Source organism: Pollachius pollachius (genome assembly GCF_949987615.1).
Source record: "Pollachius pollachius genome assembly, chromosome: 2".
NCBI classification, from domain to species: domain Eukaryota; kingdom Metazoa; phylum Chordata; class Actinopteri; order Gadiformes; family Gadidae; genus Pollachius; species Pollachius pollachius.
Window position 1 is genome coordinate 44,180,140 of NC_136935.1, and position 9,603 is coordinate 44,189,742.

The following is a 9,603-nucleotide window of genomic DNA, read 5'->3' on the forward strand; positions in this document are numbered from 1 at the left end:
TATGGATTCAGACTATGCATTTGAACCTCCAGCAATTTCTTGGTTTCCTCTTCTTTTTCAGGGCATGGTTCTTGGACCCTGATGATTGTGATGTACATGGCAGTGGTGGCATTAATGTTTGTTTGCCTGTTCACCTTCCTGCTGTGGCTGATCGCTAGGCACATGAGGAATCCCGCCAGGCACCGCAACCATGATCATCGTCCGTTACCTAAGAATTGAGTAGTGCATACTCGTGGCCCTGTGAAACTGTGATATCTCTGTGCTGTTGTCTTTTTTCTTTGTCGGTAGTAATCGAGCGACAGTAAACTCACCGGAGTATGACAATGTGAACCCTGTTGGACCTCTTCGGCTGGAGTCCAAGTGTGTACGTTCTGGTCGTACGAAAAGAGACCCGCCACCATCAGCGCCAAACACTGTCCCCCAAAAACCACGGCGTCCGACGGTCAGCGCCTGCATCACCATAGACCTCAATGAACACGCCGATGTGCCTGATTCTGGACAGACGTGTCACTACCAAAGCCTGAACTTCAACCTGAACGACGAGAGGGTACATAACACAATGCGTTAAAAAAAGAAAAATAGTTACAATCCCCTCTTTATTTCTTGTAAAATCTGTATGTCATGAATGATAGGCCTATGGAATGGAAGGCAGATTATTTTTTTCTGGACACTTTTCTGACTAATTGACAGATGTTGCATTTTTGGATGGTAACCACGAAAGTGGTTTGATCCAAATAATGACCCTGGGTTATAATGTTACTGGGCGCTAGGGCTGGGCTACGATTTCGATAAGTGGGAATAAAATTGTATATTGCAACAGCCTGCCTTACGTGTATGCCTAGCACTAATCACTTGTAGAATAAAGCGCCCATAACCTTTTTCCTGAGTTTGTTTCTATGAATTACATGTACATTAAATCTATGTATATATTGAATACATCTCTTTTAACATCTAACATGCTCAAATGAACCATGTCAGGAAGTTGCATCAACAAAATTTCAGAAAAAGTGAATAAAATAGCTCAGAAGTTCTAAGTGCGACCAGAAAGAAGAAGCCAACCGAGAGAAGAGGAAGCAGCACTTCAACACGGCGCCATTAAAGCCGCGGAGGGTTGTGGGGAGCAGAGCGGTGTCTCAGGAACATGAAGGCCATGGTCCCTTTCCTCTTTTTCCTGAGTGCTAAGGTTCGCTCACTGTCTATATCCAGTTTATATCCACCTTGATTCTGCCATCCTCAGCTTTTTTGTTGTTGTTGTACATCATCGAGTGGTTGTTATAACAGAGAACACATTTGATTTTTGATAGGCTGTTGCATGACTTGGACAGAGGCCCTGACTGTGAATGGAGTGGTCGGGGGAACAGTCAGAATCAAATGCAATCACACCAATGCGAGTAGCAACTACAAATTCTTCTGTAAGGGAGAATGTCGTGACAAGGACGTTCTCATAAGCAGTAAGACGGGACGATCGGATAAGTATTCTATCGAAGACAAGGGAAAGGCATTCATCTATTAGAACTATTAGGGATCTGCGCCTGGAAGACACTGGGACTTATTGGTGTGGGATAGACAGGCTTGCTGTCGACACATTTGTGGAAGTGTATCTAAAGGTGAACGATGGTGAGAGAATCTCTTTTCTATGTTTTACCAGTATTTCTTTTTTTGACCGCTCAACATAGGCCTACTTCCTCTATGAGAGGACTGGTTATTTTTTTGTCGGAAAGTAGAATCAGACTGCAAACTTTTGACTTGTAATTTATAGGTTAAATTATCTTATACATTTGTATCTAATCTTTCCAAATTAGTACTCTGTTTGTTAACCACACCTAACGTAATTCCATTTAATGACCTGCTTCTTCCTTTCAAACCATTATTATTAAAGTGGGGACGACTGATGTTCATGCTGTCGAAGAAGCTATTACAACAGGGTTTAAACCAACAGGTAAATATAGGAAGCATAATAAAAAAAATGTAATGGCACTGTGCAGGATAGTAAAATGTAATCTTTATTTTGTTCTTACTTTCTTTAGCGCGGCCAACAGACTTCGAAAATGCAAGCTCACGAGGAGAAAGTATTTCTGGTAATCCGTCTCTTAAATTTGTGCGTGCGTGCGTGGTTTGTTTTTGGAGCACAATCACGTTTATCAGAAACAGCTATCAGACTTTAAAGGGACACTTCACCCATTTGCATTAAGCTTTGTATCGTTAGAAACCCAGTCATATATTCGAATGCTCTTGCAACATTCCATTTTCCCCATTTCTCCCAGACGGGAGAGATCCGTATCCACCTCTAACACTGCTTTAAATTACATAATAATTTAAAGTAGGAAGGGTAAGGGGGGGGGGGGTCGTTACAGACGTATTGCAGATCAGGGCCCGTGGGTGGGACTTAGGGGTGTATGGTATAAACGGTATAGAGAGTACATCGGTGTGAATTTGCGTTACGGTATGGATTTTGACGATACCGTGTGAACGGTACAATGATGTAGTACCAGAGACGTAGTCGTTTACTCATAATATCACCCGGCGCACACAGCTTTTGGCCGTGTTCTATAATGTATTCTAGAACACTCCGGGAGCTCCGGCGGGAGACCTGGAGCTCTATATCTAAATGATACAATATCATCTATAGACATCTATAATATAATATATAATATCACGGCCAAAAGCTGTGTGCGCTTCTTGATGAAATTGTGAATAAAGGACTGCGTCGGGTTTTCGTCTCTGGTCCTTCCACATCAATCTGAAGTCGCATTTCATTCTGGACTTCAGAGAGTCAAAGCCAACGTTTCTTCCCCCAAATCCTTCTCCACCATGGCCGAGAATCAATACATGGGTCTTATCTTGCACCGGCCCGTACCCGCGAATTACATTCCGCACCCGACCAGACCCGCTATAAAATGATACTGACGCCCGACCCGCAACCGAAGGAAAAATAGACACATTAGATGGAACGCCGTGGAATTACACTATCTGGTGTTTGGCGCGTTTCTTGAGATTAATGTGCAAAAAAATTACATCATCCACTGTGGACAGTTTTAATTGACTCCTCCGCTCATGAATAACATATCCAGCACCGGAGAAGTCTCGCTCGCAATCGCAAAACCCGCGACCGACCCGTGCTGTTCAGGGCTGTTCAGACCCGACCCGCACCCGTGCCCGACACATTGTTTTTCCCGTTTCATCCAAATTTTGCAGGTCCCCCGTCGGGTACCCGAACCCGTGCAGGACTCTGGCCACGATAACCCCGACTACCAGTCTTTACTTGTCGTGGAAGTACAAGAGACGTCCGAGAACCCGGCGCAGTCTTTAACTCATTAAATCATCCGGAGGTGCACACAGCTTTTGGCCGTGATATTATATCTTAAATTATATTATATAGATACCTATATATTATATAATATTATCTATTTTAGATATAGAGCTCCGGGAGTCCCCAAAGGGCAACAAACACTTCTCCTCTGTGCTGCAGTTCACTCTGTACTGCAGGGAGTGAATGCTGATTGGATGTTATGTTACGACCCTCAGGGAGTGAACGCTGATTGGCTGTTATGTTACGACCCTCAGGGAGTGAATGCCGATTGCAAGTTATGCTACGACCCTCAGGGAGTGAACGCAGATTGGATGTTATGTTACGACCCTCAGGGAGTGAATGCTGATTGGCTGTTATGTTACGACCCTCAGGGAGTGAACGCTGATTGGCTGTTATGTTACGACCCTCAGGGAGTGAACGCTGATTGGCTGTTATGTTACGACCATCAGGGAGTGAACGCTGATTGGCATTGTGGGAGTTGTCGTCTTCAATCCATAAGCACCAAAAAGTCATTGTCTGCCTTTTCTTGGTCAAGACGCTGCCAAATTAGAAATGGATGATACTATTCGACTACATATATGACCCATATTCAATACAGATTCATATCTCTAGCGGTGAAATTCTCCTTTAAACCACGTGACCAAACGAAGCCTCTAGGTATGAGATAGTCATTGCCTACTTGTTTATCACACCTACGAGAAATTGCTATATAATTTGACGATCTGCTTCTTCTCTTCAAACCATCTTTATTAAAGTTGTGAAGAGTGATGTTCATTACTTTGGCACTGTTCGGTATAGTCAATGGAATATTCCTCTCTTTCGTTCTTTCTTATTTTAGGACGCCCAACAGACTGGGAAAATGAAAGCTCAAAAGGAGGAAGCATTGTTGGTAACCCGTCTCATAAGTGTGTGTGCGGTTTGGTTTGTTTTTGGAGCACAATCACATTCATCAGAAACAGCTATCAGACTTTAAAGGGACACTTCACCCATTTGCATTAAGCTTTGTATCGTTAGAAACCCAGTCATATATTTGAATGCTCTTGCAACATTCCCCCATTTTCGCGTTTTTGCGTAATTTAAAGGAAGGGTAAAGGGGGGGGGGGGGGCTCTAAAAAACTACAAGCACTAGTTCCTCATTTTCAAAGCCGCCTAGGGGGCGGGACCCACTTGGCACTACAGACCTATTGCAGATCAGGGCCCGTGGGTGGGACTTAGGGGTGTATGGTATAAACGGTATAGAGAATACATCGGTGGGAATTTGCGTTACGGTATGGATTTTGACAATACCGTGTGACCGGTGTGAACGGTGCAATGATGTAGTACCGGAGACGCAGTCGTTTATTCATAATATCACCCGGCGCACACAGCTTTTGGCCGTGTTCTATAAGGTATTCTCGAACACTCTGGGAGCTCCGGCGGGAGACCTGGAGCTCTATATCTAAATTATATTATATAATATATATAATATCATGGCCAAAAGCTTAGTGCGCCTCTGGATGATATTGTGAATAAATTACTGCGTCTGGATCTCTGACGTCTCTGGTCCTTCAACATCAATCTGAAGTCGCGTTTCATTCTGGACTTCAGATTCAAATGCAAGGTTTCTTCCCCCAATTCCTTCTCCACCATGGCCGAGAATTAATACACGGGTCTTATTTTGCAAACACGCATGGGCCCCACCCGCAAATTACATTCCGCACCCGACCAGACCCGCTATAAATTGATACCGACGCCCGACCCGCACCCGAAGGAAAAATAGACACATTATGTTAGGGGAACAGGACGTGGGGACCCAAATGCTGGACACAGGGAGGCAGAGACGGGGTACGTGGAACGGGATTTATTGACAGGCAGGCGAATAGTCAAGCAGGCAGGGGTCCGGTAACGGGCAGACAGTCAGGCAGAAGGGGGTTTGACGACAGGCGGGTAGTCAGGCAGGCAGGGGTCCGGTAACGGGCAGGCAGTCAGGCAGAGAGGGGTTCGACGACAGGCGGGTAGTCAGGCAGGCAGGGGTCCGATGGCGGGTAGGCAGTCAGGCAGGCGAGGACGAGACGGTGAGCGGGTAGTCGGGCAGGAAGGGGTCCGGTGTCAGGTGGGGAGCTACGAGAGAGGAGAGGTGGTTACCACAGGGGCAGGCTACGAAGCAGGGATTCGATAATGCTGGTAGGACCGATACTGACTGTGTAGACGTAACGACGAACTGGCGCCGGCTGAGGGGAAATCCCCGGCTGAAGTAGGGACTGGTGATTACAGATTGCCGCCTGGTGTGCCGGGAGGAGGGCCACTAGCGTCAAGTAATCGCTAGGTGGCGGTGTTGGACCGCGTAGCAGGACGCGGCGTGACACATTAGGTGGAACGCCGGGGAATTACACTATCTGGTGTTTGGCGTGGTGCTTCAGATTGCTGTGCACAAAAAGCACATCATCCACTGTGGAAGGTTTTAATTGACTCCTCCACTCATGAATAACATATCCAGCACCGGAGAAGTCTCGCTCGCAATCGCAAAACCTGCGACCGACCCGCGCTGTTCAGGCGTCCGACCCGACCCGCATCCTTGCCCGACACAGTACATTATTTTTCATCCGTTTCATCCAAATTTTGCAGGTCCCCCGTCGGGTACCCGAACCCGTGCAGGACTCTGGCCAAGATACCCCCCACTACCAGTCTTTACTTGTTGTGGAAGTACAAGAGACGTCCGAGAGAGTCTTTAATTCATAATATCATCCGGAGGCGCGAACAGCTTTTGGCTGTCATATTATATATTATAGTATATTATATTATATAGATACCTATATATTATTTCTCTATTTGAATTCTCCTTTAAACCGCGTGACCAAACACCTCTATATTTGATGAGATAGTAGTTGCCTGCTTGTTTACTACATCTACGAGATCTTGCTATTCCATTTGACGACCTGCTTCTTCTGTTCAATTCTATATTGTGTCTTTATGTATGGATTTACAGTATGCATTTTAACCTCCAGCAACTTCTAGGTTTCCTCTTCCTTTTTTAGTGTATGATTCTCTGACCCCGACGATTGTGATGGTGCTGGCGGTGTTGCTGTTTGTTTGCCTGTTCACCTTCTTGCTGTGGATAATCGCTAGGCACATGAGGAATACCGCCAGGCACCGCAGACAGGAGGTGGGCCAACGCAAGTTGTAAACATGATCATCGTCCGTTACCTAAGAATTGAGTAGTGCATAATACCTGTGGCCCTGTGAGACCGTGATAGCTCTATGTTGTTGTCTTTTTTCTTTGTCTAGAGCAAGGGCGTAGGAACCGGGGGGGACGGAGGGGACGTGTCCCCTCCAATATTGGAGACAGGCGCATTTGTCCCACCTAAAAATTATACCGGGGGGAGAAAAATATTTTATTTTGAAAGTGCAACACAGCGTCTTGTCACGCTTCTTATTCTAAAAAACTGGATGATTGAGCAATTAAAGAATTGATTTGATATTTATCGGTTCATTACTGCCATTCAAAATGTGTTTTCCTTTACATTTACAAATGTATCTTTTTAGCAGAATAAAATATATTTGTGAATTTTTTCAGTGTAGTTAATTTATGACATATTTCTGTTCAAACCATTAACGGATCTGTCAGGTTTCCGATATGTGTCCCCCCCAATGTTAAACTCATTCCTATGCCCCTGGTCTAGAGTAATCAAGAGGAAGAAAACTCACCGGAGTATGAGAATGAGAGCCCTGTTGGACTCTTCGGCGGAAGTCCAAGTGTGCACGTTCCGGTTGGAAGAAAAGAGCAGCGGCAAACACTTTCTGCCCCAAGCCACGGCGTCCGACGGTCAGCGCCTGCATCACCATTTCCATATGAGCGCGCCGATGTGGCTGATTCCGGACAGACATGTCACTACCAAAGCCTGAACCTCAACCTGAATGAGGAGTGTATATCACACATTGCTTTAAAGAAAAAAAGAGTTACAATTCCCTCTTTATTTATTGTAAAATCTGCATGTCATGAACGATGTAGGCCTATGGGATGGAAGGCATATTCTTTTTTCTGGACACTTTTCTGACTAATACACAGATGTTACATTTTTGGAAGTGTGAACAAAATTGTACATCGCAACAGCCTGCCTTACGTGTATGACTAGCCCTAATCACTTGTAGAATAAAGCACCCATAACCTTTTTCATGAGTTTGTCTTTATTAATTACATGTACAGTACACATATATATATATATATAGAGTGCTTATTTACTGGTTGGCAAGCTGTCAGATTCTGGCTGAGAATGTGAATTGAGCTGCTGATTGTAAGGCCCTGATATATATAAAAAATAAAAATATTACAAATTGTCACGACGAGTAGCGGACAAGGACAGCCTGCCTACGCGGTTCTATCGTACACTTTGGCTTCTGCGGACTCGGAGTCTTCGATGTGTTCCACCACGCATGCGCACTTGAAAAATTGCTCACTGAATGAAGAGGCTTCACTGGGTTTTTCATAAAAATGAAACGCCAACAGCACTTTGATTTAATGAATTGTTTTTGAGAGGGGATGAAAAGAAAGAAAGGACATGTGAGTTGGTTGATTATTGGTTGTAAAACAGCATGATTTTTCTATTAACCTATGTAACTTGAAAACGAGTCCACCTTAAACCACAGCAAGTATTCGTCAACAATGTATGGAACGCTGAGTCGCTCTCGCTGCTTGTTTACTTTAACGTTAGACTGTGTATATGTGCGTGTGTGTGCGCCCAGTCAATCAGCACCCGCCATGGTGTGTGTGTGTGTGTGTGTGTGTGTGTGTGTGGTGTGTTGTGTGACGTGTTGGTTGGGTGCTTTTTTAGGTGCTCACTACTTCCCTCTCTCCAGCATAAGGCCTTTCTACACTGCCAAGCCGGTTCGGTCTAAGCTTGGCACGCCCGGCGATTTCACCGTCTTATCTCAAGTTTCCTGTGTAAAACCGAGGGGTAAAATCCCCGTTCGTCATGGCGAGGGCTTTCTTAGTTCACTGGAGAAGGCGGGGCTGCGCACGGAGTCTAGACCTCTGTAGAATAATTTGCATATTCCCGAATGTCTTTATTTTTTTATGAATGAAGACACCCGCATGCAAGAATGAGTTCACATCTATAGGCTACAAACGCGATTATTTACAAGTGCAAAAACACCAACATATTCTTTATTTTGCTGACCACTTGTTTTTTATCCAGACAAAAGCCTCATAAGGAGAGTTCCTCTGCGTCTCTCTCGTAGATCGCACCATCTTTCAACATCTTTGTTTAATACGACTGCATCACCTTCTCTCACATGATCAGCAGCTCGCGGATTTCACTTTCTCTCCAGTTGGAACTGCTCATGATGATATCGCTGCGTTGTCTCTGTGTAAACAGTGCAGCAACATCTCTGCCCCCCCCCCCTCCGTAGCGAAAAGGACGTGCATAAGACGGCATATACACTGCCAAATATGCCGACAGGAAAGGAGGAGCGGCTTTACGCACTGCCTTTGCATTATGAGAACCTTTCTACGGACACTTTTACCTGGCAGACTCCGCTGGAGAACCAGGCTGACAACTGCACAACTTTTTCACTTTATCTTCATACTTAGGGTTAAGACTAAGTTATTGGGGGACGAGATCAGCAAATAAAGTTATTCAAATACCAACGGGATGTCCCCCGCTTGGCTACATTATGAAATAACTTATTTTTCTTTTTTAATGCAATAATCAAACAAACACAACACACAACAAACAATTGCGTTTTCTGTTTATAACGTGATCAGGCATGACATTTACGTGATTAGGGCATACACTTGTTTAGATGTACGTCTTTTAAGAGTCATCTAGTGCTTGGTAGGCATATGACTAAGCCAGCTGACGGGCCTGCCACAGTTCTAGATGCACTTTCATTAATCAATTTCTTAAACTAGCCTTTAATAATGTTCTGGCCCGCAACCTACTGGCTGGAAAAGAAATGGAGGCTAAACTTAGTTGGCGACCCCTGCTCTAGAGCAGTGATTCTTAAACTAGGGGTCGCGACCCCAAATGGGGTCTCCAAAAACTTCCGTGGGGTCGCCAATTATTTTCTGTATTCAGTCTGAAATTATTATTATGCCAGGTGATACAAAGGAAAATGACATTGGGGAAAAAATCTGCCTTTTTCTTATTTACACGCAGTTAAGAGAAGAGAGAAAATATGTTTTCGTCTTTCAACAAGATCTGGTTCAGCCTATGGGCTACTCCGCTGATAGAAACAATGTAACTATCTGCTCCCACTATATGCAAACTCAACTTGTTCCCGCTATTTCAAGTAAAACAAAATAAAAAGACATAGGT

At 44.6% G+C, this 9,603-nt stretch overlaps 1 long non-coding RNA gene across 1 annotated transcript; it reads left to right on the top strand.

Moving 5' to 3' along the window:
• The first annotated feature begins 1,155 nt into the window (after positions 1–1,155).
• Positions 1,156–7,422, top strand: LOC307071766. The gene is made up of 6 exons (XR_013811639.1): positions 1,156–1,617; positions 1,880–1,939; positions 2,028–2,078; positions 4,149–4,215; positions 6,325–6,452; positions 6,970–7,422. It is a non-coding gene; the product is annotated as an uncharacterized lncRNA (long non-coding RNA).
• Positions 7,423–9,603: the final 2,181 nt, after the last annotated feature.